The 13,622-nt window shown below is 39.1% G+C and overlaps 1 long non-coding RNA gene across 1 annotated transcript; it reads right to left on the minus strand.

The window, feature by feature from the left end:
• Positions 1-5,306: 5,306 nt before the first annotated feature.
• On the minus strand, positions 5,307-13,195 carry LOC140946302 (uncharacterized). Its single transcript, XR_012166833.1, has 3 exons — positions 13,139-13,195; positions 12,451-12,692; positions 5,307-5,978 (listed from the first exon to the last, which is right to left on the minus strand). It is a non-coding gene; the product is annotated as an uncharacterized lncRNA (long non-coding RNA).
• Positions 13,196-13,622: the final 427 nt, after the last annotated feature.

Raw genomic sequence — 13,622 nt, forward strand, 5'->3', positions numbered from 1 at the left:
TTTAAACTTGCGATTCAACAAAGTGTCTGATCTGTTCCTGGGGGCTTGTACATCCGTCTCAGTCTAAGAAATTAATGAACAAATAAATAAATAAATACATAAATAATAAAATGAACAATGATAATGTAGATAAACACCTCTCGGCTTAATATCAGTAATAACCAGCAAGCGCTTTTTAACCTTCCCCGATCTGCATAATTCTTCGCATCTTCCTCAGCGTCATTCAGCGCATGCAATTTATAATTGCTAAGAAGTGGTACAGTCAGCTCTCTCTAAGACGGACACGTTTGGGACCGGCACTAAGAGTCCGTCTTAGAGAGGTGTCCGTCCTGTAGAGAGTCAAATAAGAGGAGTAAAGAAAGGCAGGGACCAACTCTAAGTGTCCGTTTTACAGAGGTGTCCGTCTTATAGAGGCGGTCCGTTAAGAGAGAGTCGACTTTACTATTAAACGCTCGTTCAATGATACAAGTATGAGGAATAGCCAATTATCGTTACTTTGATTAACTAAGAATACTTTAAATACAGTTATGGAATGAACAACACAAGTGTGGCCAGATAAATGAACCACAAACATTTTGCATTTTGCATTAATGTATGGGTGATGTTTTTTTGACAGTATAACTTTACGGACTGCTAGGAATCACATACTCTTTTTTTTAAAACCGAAAGAGACTGCCTTTGAAGAATAAAAATATTTAGCATACATACCCAGATCTGAGAGGCTATAAAACCAGCCATTTCTCTTTTCCTGCGGGATAAATGATTATTTGGGCCTCGTTTTTTTTGCTGCTGTCTCCTCTTTTTTCTTGGAATAATGAATCCTTCAGCGTCATCTAACAGAACACAGCTTAAAAACAGCCAGAAAGCAATGAAAATAAAGAGACGTTTGGAATCCATCGTTATTGTTCTTGGCTTGTGATGTAATGAGCAATCAGTCTACAGTAACCTGTGGAACCAAGTGTGGTAAATTAATGATTAAATCAAGTTCTTTTTCCTTGTAATTTACGGCTAACCATCAGGCGGTATTCGAGCTAGCCTACGCGACAGACGAAACTAAACTCTGTTACTAACCGAGATAAAAATACGTTTGCGATACAGTGTAGTTCATTCACGCTTTCCCCCCAGAAAGAACGCCGGCTGATCGCAGGTTAGTCACGTACATGAAATATGTTGAATGGTGTAGCTAGGAGCCATGCCCGAGAGGGTGGTCTGGGAAATTGAACAGGCTGGAGCTTAAAAAAACCGCTGTGAAGACCCAATTAAAAAAAATCATTCACTTGAAACTAAATACTGAATACTTTAGAAGCTTAAAAGCTTCTTTAATTTAGGTGCATCATAAATGAGTGGGGAGAAATATAACAATGATATCAGTAATGGAATCATGCGTTTATTTTACCTGTTAATTCGAAGTTGATGTTGCACTCTTCTTCACAGAACACTCTCTGAACACGCGTGCAATTTAGCAATATATATCCTTTATCTCTTTTTGTTATTTAGGTTATTTCCGAGTTATTTTCAGTATGTTGCGGGTTATTTTAAATTTTTTATGCAGCTGAAGAACAGGCAAGAACAGATTGTTCGATTTTCGTGACGTTGACCTCGGATAATCCTCCCACATCATCCCCTTGAAAATATTGGCATAATAAGCTAATCTGTTTCCTGTTCCTGTTAATACAAAATACTTTATCACAGAGAACGCTCTTTTTTCACGACAAGAAAAGAAACTATATATGAAGCTTTCATTTTTAGTTATCTAAAAATCATTAAAAAAATTATTGTCTACCAATTGTCAGTTTAAAATGCCCTTTTTGGGGGGTTGATCTACCGACATTCCTAAATAGCGTCCTCCGAAAAGGGTGGGATTTAACCCTTTCACTGTCAAATGTGGCCAAAGGCAAATTTCGACCAAATTTCCAAATCTCATGTTCTAAAGTTTGGAGAAACAAATAGCATCATGTGAAAGTACAGGCGCAGAGCTTTCATTTGAATGGTCACATCATAGGATTTCGTCCACAATCTCAAAAGTTCGAGTAACCTCAAAAACCCCTTTAAACACTCTGGCAGTGAAAAGGGTTAACAGCCTCTTTCTCCCTTTTGTTCGCTCCGTCTTCTCGTTCTTTCTCGCCTTTTCGTTATCCCCCACTTAAGAGCCTTTTTACAGGCGATTATGTCTTTGATGTCAGTCAAAAATAACACAGAATTATGAAACTTGACAGAAATGTTTTTGTGGTCACAGAAGAGCAGCTTAGTCTAAGCTGAGCATGAGGGATGTTCAGAGGCCCAGGGCAGGAAACGTTTTGACCTCTTACGTAAATGGTTGCAGCACTCACTTAACGCCTTATTAAAGCAATATGAAACTTAGCAACGACGATGGAGATGGCATCGAAAATGTTACTATTCAAATGAATTTGCGTTTTTCCAATCTTTCAAGTTGCGATTTAAATGTCAAATATAGGTGAATTTCCCTGGAACGGAATTCTTGAAGACGTAGGCAAGTTTAAATAGACAAACAATTGTCGTCGCGTGTATACGTTCTCCATGAAAGATAAAACGTCGGTTAATGAAATTTCACGTGGCAGTCGTGCAATTGAGAGTCCACTTGGTAGAGTTTCTCGTACTCCTTCGCTTCACATTTCCGGTTCCGGTAGTAGGCGCAGAAAACACAAAAAAATCTCCCGCTCGCGCTTTACCCTCGAGAAAAATTTTGAGTCGACTCGTGGGCACGTCTATCCACTTAAGAGCCTTTTTACATGCTATGATGTCTGTCATGTCAGGAAAAAACTTCAATATCAAAATAAGAATCTACTTGCGAAGCGCGTGACATAAATATATTTTGGTGGGTGATGTGTTTTAACCTCAATAATTTGGTCTGATGACAATGACTTCTTCACCAATAAATATCTTAATTCTACCGGAAAGCCATGCGGTTGGCTTATGTAAAGAAATTGTATGTCATTATTATTTTCTTGGTTAGTTTGGCTCTTCTTAGCTTTGATGTTGAAAGGGTGTTAAAATGATATTCGTGAGATAAACTGTTTACAATTTTAGGAAACGTGGCTTTACGTATGGGTAAACAGTAACCCAAATACAAACTGAAACAGTAACCCAAATAGCATCCTATATGTGAGGATGCTTATTACTCTTAAAAATATAATTCGTATCGTTTGCAAGCAAAGTTTTTTTTTTTCGACGTGGCTTTTAGCATGTACGACTGAAGTAGTTTACGCCACTGATCGTGACTTTTGAGTAGTGGCTAGTTTTATCATATAACCCGTACAGCACCCCGCCCAATTTTTTTGGCAAACCGTATGAAAAAGGTCCCGTATGAGGGCCGCATGTGTCAAGTGATAATGCCGAAAAAGCACATGCGACCCCGCTAGAAAAGCGCACTGATCGATGCAGGTTGAAACATTTTGTTGCCGTATCAAGTTTAATTTTCTTTTTCAAAAATGAGCGATAAAAGTGATCATCCCGACATCGAATTCTACTATCCAGGTCAACTGTCCCAGAGGAAACTTCTTCCTTGAGTACCAGTTAAGAATTCCTATTTACATTTTCTTTGTATTAAGTGAAAAAGAGCACTTTTGATCGTGAATTTTTCTGAATATTTGTACTTTGCAGCTGTAAACTCGTTCAAATAGAATTCACTGGCTTTCCAAATGAATGGAATGAAATCATTGGCTCTTTGAAAAACGGGGCAAATGCTACCATGGACGCGTTTTCGCTCCGTCAGAAAAATTCAAAAACAAAACGGCTATATGATAGAATGCTTATTGACTGAGTTAGGTAGGGCTGGCGCGAAAATATTTAGCTCTTGATCAGGACGCAGGACCTCGCTTAGCCTCTCACTCAGGCGTTTTTAGGGGAGCTCGTGGGGAGGGACGAAATACGAGCTCCCCTAAAAAAGGCCTGCGTGGGAGACTAGACCTCGCTGAGCTCCCGCCTTGGTCCGTACGTCCTGACCTGGAGCCAAATATTTTTTGGTCCGGCCCTCCCACTCATTCAATAAGTAGTACATAGAGTATTCGTAAAACAAGCCAACTACGTGAATAATGTCTGCGGCGCGAACATCTTTGAACATCTAAAGACTACGCCGGAGAGCAACCTCTGCTAACAGTTATGTCTTGGAAACGATCTGCAAAGAAAGTCCCACAACTTTGACTTCACATGAACACATATGAGCCTCTCTTTGGGTGCCTGCCAACGTCGGTTTTTGAGACCCCTTTTCTATCGAATCGTCGGTTTTTCAAGGAAATCGCCACATATCAAGCATCGAATTGCAGGGTAATGAATGATACTGGAGAGCTCATGCAAACCACGACGACGAAAACGAGAAAATCAAAAAGAGGAAAAGTTTTAAAACCAGAAAGCGTTGCACACTTGTTTTTGTTGCCATCGAAAGACTAACGTTGTCAAACCTGAACTGAATAGATCGCGATCGTGGCTTTCATATCTAGGATTGTTGTTTCATCACTTTCGATTTATCTTTAACTTTTGTTTCCGACCGGACATGAAAAAGGCGGTAAATGGGGTCAGGAGACGGCGTTTAATTTATTTTTGGACAAATCCGTTAAGCCGTTATCATCAGCTGTATCATGCATGACAATGCTAATTTGTTTTCATTTCTGGATGAACTACTACAATAAAGCAAAAACTGTTGTTAACGTATTGCTTGACATTAAGTCACTAAGTCACTAAGAAGAAATTAACCTCTATCCAGTGGATAACACAATTGGTTTTCCCAATACTTATCCGATTAATTATCCAGTGGATAGCGCTGTCATGTTTGAACAACTAGCCCAGAAGTTTTATTTCTGGCGTGTAGGAGATTGGCAGATGCTGTTCAGTCAGGTCAACGTCTAGCGCACGAAGAGTCTCTTGCACCAAGAAATGTATAGGAATATCGAAATCGTTTATTTATTGTAACATAGTCAAACCTGTGTACAACAGCCACCCTTTGCTGAGGAAGGCAACAGAAAATTTTGGGAAGTTGTCCGGTGACCGTAATATACAGGGTAACCCGGCTTCATGGCCGTTATATACAGGTTGGACTGTATGCAGCGATGAACATTCACCTAGTATAAGATCAAAATAAATTTTTTTTTGCCTGAAATGTTCTGCATTGTCTTTCTTGTAGCTGAAAACGGTGCATTACAGTGATTTGGAGGGTACTTTACGATAAGGGAGCCTGCTTAGCATAACAACTTATTATGAAGGTTAAGACAGGATGGCATAACCAGCCCAAAACGCTTCAAAACGACACAGGAACACATAATGCAGCAAAAGTATAAGTTTATTTTAATTCTTTTCTAGCACGATAAGCTAAGATAAGGTGATATTTTTTCTTTTTTTTCTTTTTTTCATATAAACCCTATAAAACGCTACGTTATGCAATATTAGTAGATGTATTACTTTTAACATATGTGCGTTCACATATTGAGTTTGGGATGGCTGTGCTTGAACTCATGCAATTTTTAGTGCTTTCCGTGAGTAGAAAATAACTCCAATTGTATGGGTGAAGAAGCAATTTTATTGTAAGTGTAATAATTTTACCAACTGTTCATAAATGATAAATATACAGTGTGCATATAGCATAAATAAATCATAAATATATCTTACAATGCGTATTCAATTAACAAATACGGGACCCAGAAACATTCAACGAACGTCATAACTATAAATAAGGGACTCTCCACCAGGGACCTTTTTAACTTCTTGGTCACAGTACATGTTGGGATTACACCTCTGTACAACAGTGGTTTTGTTTGTGCCTCCTCATACAGTAGCATCCAGTTAGGGAGGGTTTAAACACATGCTCTGACAGGGCAAAATCGCTCAAATGGGTGACTTGTGATGAGGGAGAGATGATCAGCATCGCCCGGCTTCTAAGGTTTAGGAGATGCTGTACTGTGTAGTTTAAACTTGCGATTCAACAAAGTGTCTGATCTGTTCCTGAGGGTTTGTACCTCCGTCTCAGTCTAAGAAATTAATGAATAAATAAATAAATAAATAAATACATAAATAATAAAATGAACAATGATAATGTAGATAAACACCTCTCTCTAAGAGGGACACCTTTGGGACCGGCACTAAGTGTCCGTCTTAGAGAGGTGTCCGTCCTGTAGAGAGTCAAATAAAGGCAGTAAAGAAAGGCAGGGACCAACTCTAAGTGTCCGTTTTACAGAGGTGTCCGTCTTATAGAGGCGGTGCGTTAAGAGAGAGTCGACTGTACTATTAAACGCTCGTTCAATGATACAAGTATGAGGAATAGCCAATTATCGTTACTTTGATTAACTAGAATACTTTAAATACAGTTATGGAATGAACAACACAAGTGTGGCCAGATAAATGAACCACAAAAATTTTGCATTTTGCATTAATGTATGGGTGATGTTTTTTTGACAGTATAACTTTACGGACTGCTAGGAATCACACACTCTTTTTTTAAAACCGAAAGAGACTGCCTTTGAAGAATAAAAATATTTAGCATACATACCCAGATCTGAGAGGCTATAAAACCAGCCAATTCTCTTTTCCTGCGGGATAATTGATTATTTGGGCCTCGTTTGTTTTGCTGCTGTCTCCTCTTTTTTCTTGGAATAATGAATCCTTCAGCGTCATCTAACAGAACACAGCTTAAAAACAGCCAGAAAGCAATGAAAATAAAGAGACGTTTGGAATCCATCGTTATTGTTCTTGGCTTGTGATGTAATGAGCAATCAGTCTACAGTAACCTGTGGAACCAAGTGTGGTAAATTAATGATTAAATCAAGTTCTTTTTCCTTGTAATTTACGGCTAACCATCAGGCGGTATTCGAGCTAGCCTACGCGACAGACGAAACTAAACTCTGTTACAACCGAGATAAAAATACGTTTGCGATGCAGTGTAGTTTATTCGCGCTTTCCCCCCCAAAAGAACACCGGGTGATCTCAGGTTAGTCACGTACATAAATTATGTTGAATGGTGTAGCTAGGAGCCATGCCCGAGAGGGTGGTCTGGGAAATTGAACAGGTTGAAGCTTAAAAAAACCGCTCTGAAGACCTAGTTAAAAAAAATCATTCACTTGAAACTAAATACTGAATACTTTAGAAGCTTAAAAGCTTCTTTAATTTAGGTGCATCTTAAATGCGTGAGGAGAAATGTAACAATAATATAATGGAATCATGCGTTTATCTTACCTTTTTTTCGAAGTTGATGTTGCACTCTTCTTCACAGAACACTCTCTGAACACGCGTGCAATTTAGCAATATATATCCTTTGTATCTTTTTGCAATTTGGGTTATTTCCGGTATATTGTGACTTATTTTTAACTTGGATGGATCGGATCGGAACAGATTACTCAATGTGTACGTCATTGAATACGCAAAGTTATATATTGGTATTAATAAACTAAACTCTTTCCTATTCCTGTTAAAACAAAACATTTAATCAAAGAGACGTTCCTTTTGACTTTTTTGCACAAGAAAAAAAATACTATATTTGAAGTTTTCATTTTTAATTATTTAAAAATCATTAAGGCCATAATACCCGTTTTAATTGTTCCCGCAGATCGATCGACATTCGCAAATCGTGGGGTTTAAACAGCCTTTTTCCCCTTCCCCCAACCTGTATTCTGGTTCATTCTCGCCTTTTCTTCATTCGATTCTCGGCTCGAGAGCCTTTCCACAGAATCATAAAACGTGACTCTATATATTTATGTGGTCACAGAAAATCGGCTTTAACTAAGCTGGGCCCGTTAAATAAGGAGGGTGGAAATTATTTTACGACTTCGAACTCGACGCAATTAGTCTTAATTGTTAACCAACATGAATACGGCGGCGGCGACAAAAACGTCACTTAAAAAGTGAATTCTTGCTATTTCAAACTTCATCGCTCTTATTCATCTACTTCAATTTGTCAAATATTGGAGAATTTTTATGGAGTTGAATTCTGAAGACTGACTCTAAGTTCAGAACAAGTAATTGAAAGGTTGTCTGGGTTGCGTTCCTGTCCTCTAAAAAAGTGAAATAAGGAAGTCGTGCAATTAACGACAATAGGCAGGGGTGGTGAATAGGGACCTTAAGATCCGAGGACGGCGACGCAGCGAAAACGTCGTTGAAAAAGTAAATTCGCGCTCTTTCAATCTTCATCGCGATTACTAAGTCACTAACTTTGTCAAATGTAGGTGAACCCTCCTAAAGTTGAATTCCTACGAACCACATCCAAGTTCAGGAAGAGAGAGGAAATTGAGCCTGTTCCAGGCGTTCTGATAGTAGAGCGCGGGAGAAAAATTCACGAAGAAAAAAAAAACGAGGGGAGACTAGAGGGAGAAAGTTCTCTGGCTCTCGCCCGCCCCAACCCGTTTTCCCGATGCACAACTTAACTCGCTCCCCACTTACCGCCGCGCTCTACTATATGAACGCCTGGAACAGGCTAGAGGAAATTTTGTCGTCGCTTGTGTACTTCCTCTCTAAAGAGTGAAATTAGGCATTTTCACGTCGTAGTCGTGCAGTGACGGCAAAGAAATGTACAAAAAGCGTGATGCACGTGCAAAATTGTTGTTTTGGTTATTAAACCTATTGCTTTCTTGACGTCCTCGTTGCCATCTCCGTCGTCGGATCTTAAGGTCGCTAATTGGTCAGGAAATACGCTGTGAGACTGGCTATGGCGGATGGTGGATGTTGCTGCTGACTCCTGACGTACATTAATATAAACTACTGATATGATGAAACTTTCTGAACTTTTTTTTTATTGCATATACCTAACTTTTTGTTATTAAAAATTAGGTTATATTTTAGTATCCCCAATAAACTATTTGGCTAAATACCTTGACACTTAAATAAAGAACATATCAGTGTATAATGTAAACTAGCTAGGAGTAATCGGAGCTTAGGAGAGTGCGTTCGATATGTTTGCTAGGCGTACAGGTAGAGCCGACTCATGATTTTAGTTTTCTTTTTATGATCCGAGTCCAGTTTTATTTTATTTTTATTTTTTTATTCGATCCGAGTCGATCCGAGTTGATCCGACTCGGACTGGCGGTCCGTGTTGATTCGGTCCGACTTTTGTACCTGCCTAGCTAAAATGTTCGTTTTTCCAGTGCCGAAAATATCACAAGTGAATTGGTGCTGCCGAGCTTCACATCTCGGTAGATGTACTTTGTGGCACTACGGCCACCTAGCTATACAACTCAGTAAATTTACTTTGTGGTACAACGGACGCCGAGCTAATTAACCCGGTTAGATGCATGCACCAGGAGTAGCACGCATTTTCCAAAGAAAAATATGAAGGCTTAATCCAAAGTAAAATTTTACCCAGGGTGTAAACTTTCAGCACACTTTTAAAAGATGAACGATTTACGATTTACACAAATTAGGGGTTGCGTTCTCGTACCTCGAACGCAAAAAATGTGCAAACAAGCGTGATGGGCGTGCGAAGTTTTTAAGTGTGTTTTTCTAATCCGTTTTCGCCGTTCTTGTGCCGTTGCGGTTGCTAAAGCTGTCTACTTCCTCAGTTAATGTTGGGCATACAGGCGGTAGCAGGACCGGAAAGATGTTCGTGAACGATCAATTTGCTAGAGACTTAGTTTATCACGCTATACAGTAGAACCCCGCCGGTAACTCGAACTCTTAAGGAACACGAAAAACAGTGCACACCGATAACAAAGTAACTTTCCCAAGCTTAGCCAATCACATTGTACTTTCCAAATTCTGGAAAAATGACCTTGACCGCAGGGTAAAGTGATAATTACGTAATCTGCATGAAACACAGTGGGGAGGGGGGAGGGGGGGGGGGTGCAACACAAGGAAAGTTTTATGACCTCTAATAAATGTTAGACTCAGAGCGGCGAAAACATTGCATAACCTTAGCAAAGGAAAGGAAAGAAGGAAAAAGGTAACCGGGATCACGTTTTTACACTACCATGAGGTTATGAATCGTGTTTAGCCTGTCAACAATTTTTCGCAACTGTTGATTGGTCACATAGGCGTTTAAGGGGAGGGACGAAATACGAGCCCCCCTAAAAAGGCCTGCGTGGGAGACTAGACCTCGCTGAGCTCCCGCCTCGGTCCGTACGTCCTGACCTGGAGCCAAATATTTTTTCGTCCGGTCCTCCCACTCATTCAATAAGTAGTACATAGAGTATTCGCAAAACAAGCCAACTACGTGAATAATGTCTGCGGCGCAACATCTTTGAACATCTAAAGCCTACGCCGGAGAGCAACCTCTGCTAACAGCTTATGTCTTGAAAACGATCTGCAAAGAAAGTCCCACAATTTTGACTTCACATGAACACATATGAGCTTCTCTTTGGGTGCCTGCCAACGTCGGTTTTCGTGACGCCTTTTCCATCGAATCGTCGGTTTTTCAAGGAAAGCGCCACAATCAAGCAGGGATTTGCATGGTAATGAATGATACTGGAGAGCTCGTGCAAACCATGACGCGACGACGGACGAAAATGAGAAAATCAAAAAAAGGAAAAGGTTTAAAACCGGAACGCGTTGCACACTTGTTTTTCAGGTTTTTGTTGCCATCGAAAGACTAACGTTGTCAAACTTGAACTGAATAGATCGCGATCGTGGCTTTCATATCTAGGATTGTTGTTTCATCACTTTCGATCTATTTTCAACTTTTGTTTCCGACTGGACAATGAAAAAGTCGGTAAATGGGGTCAGGAGACGGCGTTTATTTTTGGACAAATCCGTTAAGCCGTTATCATCAGCTGTATCATGCATGCCAATGCTAATTTGTTTTCATTTCTGGATGAAAATGACTACAATAAAGCAAAAACTGTGGTTAACGTATTGCTTGACATAAAGTCACTAAGTCACTAAGAAGAAATTAACCTCTATCCAGTGGATAACACAATTGGTTTTCCCAATACTTATCCGATTAATTATCCAGTGGAGCACTGTCGTCGGTTTGAACAACTAGCCCAGAGGTTTTATTTCTGGCGTGAGATCGGCTGATGCGGATCAGTCAGGCCAACAAAACAAACGCACGAAGAGTTTCTTGCGCCAGGGGTATATGTTTCAGGAAATGTATCGAAATCGTTTATTTATTGTAACATAGTCAAACCTGTGTACAACAGCCACTCTTTGCTGAGGAAGGTAACTGAAAATTTGGGGAAGTTGTCCGGAGACCGTAATATACAGGGTGACCGCTTCAGGGTCGTTATATACAGGTTGGACTGTATTAAGACAGGCTGGCATAACCAGCCCAAAACGCTTCAAAACGACACAGGAACACATAATGCAGCAAAAGTAAGTTTATTTTAATTCTTTTCTAGCACGATAAGCTAAGATATGGTGATATTTTTTCTTTTTTTCTTTTTTCCATATAAACCCTATAAAACGCTACGTTATGCAATATTAGTAGATGTATTACTTTTAACATATGTGCGTTCACATATTGAGTTTGGGATGGCTGTGCTTGAACTCAATTTTTAGTGCTTTCCGTGAGTAAAAAATAACTCCAATTGTATGGGTGAAGAAGCAATTTTATTGTAAGTGTAATAATTTTATCAATGATAAATATACAGTGTGCATATAGCATAAATAAATCATAAATATATCTTGCAATGCGTATTCAATTAACAAATACGGGACCCAGAAACATTCAACGAACGTCATAACTATAAATAAGGGACTCTCCACCAGGGACCTTTTTAACTTCTTGGTCACAGTACATGTTGGGATTACACCTCTGTACAACAGTGGTTTCGTTTGTGCCTCCTCATACAGTCACATCCAGTTAGGGAGGGTTTAAACACCTGCTCTGATACTGCAAAATCACTCAAATGGGTGACTTGTGATGAGGGAAAGATGATCAGCATCGCCCGGCTCCTAACGGTTAGGAGATGCTGTACTGCGTAGTTTTAACTTGCGATTCAAAAAGTGTCTGTTCCTGGAGGCTTGTACCTCTGTCTCAGCCTAAGAAATGAATAAATACATAAATAAATACATAAATAAATAAATAAATAATAAATAAATAAATAAATAAATAATGAATGAATGAATGAATGAATGAATGAATGAATGAATGAATGAATGAACAATGATAATGTAGATAAACACCTCTCGGCTTAATGGCTTAATATCAGTTAATAACCAGCAAGTGCTTTTTAACCTTCCCCGATCTGCATAATTCCTCACATCTTCCTCAGCATCATTCATGCAATAATTGCTAAGAAGTGGTTCTATTAAACGCTCGTTCAATGATACAAGTATGAGGAATATCTAATTATCCTTACCTTGATTAACTAGAATACTTTAAATAAAGTTATGGAATGAATAACACAAGTGTGGCCAGATGAATGAACCTCAAAAATTTTGCATTTTCCGATGTATGGGTGATGTTTTTTTTGACAGTATAACTTTACGGACAGCTAGGAATCACACACTCTTTCAGTTTTTCTAAGTTATAACCCAAAGAGACTGCCTTTGAAGAATAAAAATATTTAGCATACATACCCAGATCTGGGAGGCTATAAAACCAGCCATTTCTCTTTTCCTGCGGGATAAGTGATTATTTGGGCCTCGTTTTTTTCGCTGCTGTCTCCTTTTTTTTCTTGGAATAAGGAATCCTTCAGCGTCGTCTAGCAGAATACAGCTTAAAAACAGCCATAAAGCAATGAAAATAAAAACACATTTGGAATCCATCGTTACTGTTCTTGGCTTGTGCTGTAATGAGCAATCAGCCGTCTGCAGCCAACCTGTGGAACCAAGTATGGTAAATTAATGATTAAATCAAGTTCTTTTTCCTTGTAATTTACGGCTAACCATCAGCGGTATTCGCGCTAGCCTGCACCACAGACGAAACTAAACTCTGTTACAACCGAGATAAAAATACGTTTGCGATGCGGTGTAGTTTATTCGCGCTTTCCCCCCAAAAAGAACGCCGGGTGATCTCAGGTTAGTCACGTACATAAATTATGTTGAATGGTGTAGCTAGGAGCCATGCCCGAGAGGGTGATCTGGGAAATTGAACAGGCTGGAGCTTAAAAAATCGCTCTGAAGACCCAGTTAAAAATATCATTCACTTGAAACTAAATACTGAGTACTTTAGAAGCTTAAAAGCTTCTGTAATTTAGGTGCATCATAAATGCGTGAGGAGAAATATAACAACAACATAACGGAATCATGCGTTTATCGATCTTACCTTCTTATTCGAAGTTGATGTTGCACTCTTCTTCACAGAACAATCTCTGAACACGCGTGTAGTTTAGCAATATATATCCTTCGTATCTTTTTGCAATTTGGGTTATTTCCGGTATTTTGTGGCTATTTTCAACTTGGATGGATCGGATCGGAGCAGATTGCGCAATGTGTACGTCATTGAATACATGTACACAAATGCAAACTTATACATTGGTATTAATAAACTGAACTCTTTCCTATTCCTGTTAAAACAAGACACTTAATCACAGAGACGTTCCTTTTGACTTTTTGCACAAGAAAAAAAATACTATATTTGAAGTTTTCATTTTTAGTTATTTAAAAATCACTAAGGCCATAATAACCCTTTTAATTGTTCCCGCAGATCGATCGACATTCGCAAAGGGTGGGGTTTAAACAGCCTTTTTTCTCTTCCTCCAACCTGTATTCTGGTTCATTCTCGCCTTTTCTTCTTTCGATCCTCTCCT

Source organism: Porites lutea, chromosome 8 (genome assembly GCF_958299795.1).
Source record: "Porites lutea chromosome 8, jaPorLute2.1, whole genome shotgun sequence".
In the NCBI taxonomy this organism is placed as follows: domain Eukaryota; kingdom Metazoa; phylum Cnidaria; class Anthozoa; order Scleractinia; family Poritidae; genus Porites; species Porites lutea.